Source organism: Arachis ipaensis, chromosome B02 (genome assembly GCF_000816755.2).
Source record: "Arachis ipaensis cultivar K30076 chromosome B02, Araip1.1, whole genome shotgun sequence".
Taxonomy (NCBI): domain Eukaryota; kingdom Viridiplantae; phylum Streptophyta; class Magnoliopsida; order Fabales; family Fabaceae; genus Arachis; species Arachis ipaensis.
In genome coordinates this window covers 9,506,737-9,508,996 of record NC_029786.2, presented here as the reverse complement: position 1 = coordinate 9,508,996, position 2,260 = coordinate 9,506,737, and positions in this window count along the sequence as shown.

Sequence of the window (2,260 nt, the reverse complement as noted above, 5' to 3'; positions counted from 1 at the left end):
GGAGGAGAAAACGAAGCATGCCTTATAAAGGTGTGGATACCTCTCCCTAGCATGACGCGTTTTGACGAGTGAGTGTGGTGGGCTTCGGCTATCATCCCTATCGTTAAAGGCAAAATCGTGAGGCCTTGTGTGCTGTAGCAGACAATATCGTGCTAGCGGGTGGTTTGGACTGTTACAGATGGTATCAGAGCCAGAGCCCGGATCGATGTGCCAGCAAGGGCCCTAGGCTCCCTTAAGGGAGTGGATTGTAAGGTCCCACATCAGTTGGGGAGGGGACGAAGCATGCCTTATAAGGGTGTGGATACCTCTCTCTAGCATGACGCGTTTTGACGAGTTTGTGTGGGGGCTTCGGCTATCATCCCTATCATCAAAGGCAAAACCGTGAGGCCTTGTGTGTCAAAGTGGACAATATCGTGCTAGCGGGTAGTCTGAGCGGTTACAGATGGTATCAGAGCTCTAGATCTGAAAGGTCAAGAGTTCGATCCTAGGTGAACCCCAAAATCAGCTTAAACTTTTGGGATGAGTGGTTTCATGACATGGTATCAGAGCCGGAGCCCGGATCGATGTGCTAGCGAGAACGCTATGCTCCCTTAGGGGGTGGATTATAAGGTCCCACATCAGTTGGGAAGGGGAACGAAGCATGCCTTATAAGGGTGTGGATACCTCTCCCTAGCATGACACATTTTTACGAGTGAGTGTGGGGGCTTCGTCTATCATCCCTATCGTCAAAAGCAAAACCGTGAGGCCTTGTGTGCCAAAACAAACAATATCGTGCTAGCGGGTGGTTTGGGCTATTACAAGTGGTATCAGAGCCGGAGCCCGGATCGATGTGCCAGCGAGGGCGCTAGGCTCCCTTAGCGGGGTGAATTGTAAGGTCCCACATCAGTTGAGGAGGGGAACGAAGCATGCCTTATAAGGGTGTGTATACCTCTCCCTAGCATGACGTATTTTGAAGAGTGAGTGTGAGGGGCTTCTGCTATCATCCCTATCGTCAAAAGCAAAACTGTGAGGCCTTGTGTGTCAAAGCAGACAATATCGTGCTAGCGGGTGGTTTGGGCTGTTACAGATAGTATCAGAGCCGGAGTCTGGATTGATGTGCCAGCGAGGGCGCTGGGCTCCCTTAGAAGGGTGGATTGTAAGGTCCCACATCGGTTGGGGAGGGGAATGAAGCATGCCTTATAAGGGTGTGGATACCTCTTCCTAGCATGACGCATTTTGACGAGTGAGTGTGGGGGGCTTCGGCTATCATCCCTATCGTCAAAGGCAAAACCGTGAGGCCTTGTGTGCCAAAGCAGATAATATCCTGCTAACGGGTGGTCTGGGCTGTTACAAAGGACCTTTCTTGCGTCTCCTCCAGCTTTTGGATTAGCTGCCATAGTTGTATCTTTAGCTTCTTGCTCAGGAGATTCTGTGAGGTTCCTTCTTGCTGTTTGAGGTTGCTGCAGACGCCTCCGTAGGGTCCTCTCAGGTTCAGGATCAGGATCAAGAAGAGCTTCTCTATCCCTATTCCTACTCATAAACAAAAAGAAATAATCCAAGAAGAGAAAAAGAAAGGAGTGTCTATGTCAAAGTATAGAGAGTTCCTTGTGACTCACAAGTTGTGAGAGACTTAGATAAAAAGAAAAGAAAATAAAAGGTGTCTTTTATCAAAAGGGGTTTTCGAAAATAAAGAGAGAGAGAAAGAGTTGAGAATTTTCGAAAAAAAAGATGAGAGAGAATAAAGTAGAAGATTTTCGAAAAAAGAAGAGAGAGAAAAGAGTTAGAAATTTTCGAAAAAGATGAGAGAGAAAGGGGTTAGAAAGATTTGAAAAAGAGGAAAGAGAAAGAAGAATTAAAGAGACACCAAACTTTTAAAATTAAAATAAGATAAATCAAACAACTAACTAAAAAAAATAGAGTTCGAATTTAAAGAGATTTGAAATTTAAAAATGAAAAGTCAAATAAAGATTTTGAAATACAAAATTTGAAAAAGTCAAGAGAGAGACAAGATAAGATTAGATTTTAAAAATTTAAAAATTTTAAAATTTAAATTTAAAAGAAAGATAAATAAACAAAATACTAAACTTTTAAAATTTGAATTTAAATTAGAGAAGTTTTTTTTTTTTTTAAAAAAAAAAATTAAAAATTCAAATTTTAAAAGAAAGCAAAACTAACAAGATATTAAAATTTAAAATTTTAAAGTTGAAATAAGATAAGATAACAAAATTTTGAAAATCAAAGAAAATGATAAGATAAATAATTTAAAGATAGAAAAGTTAAA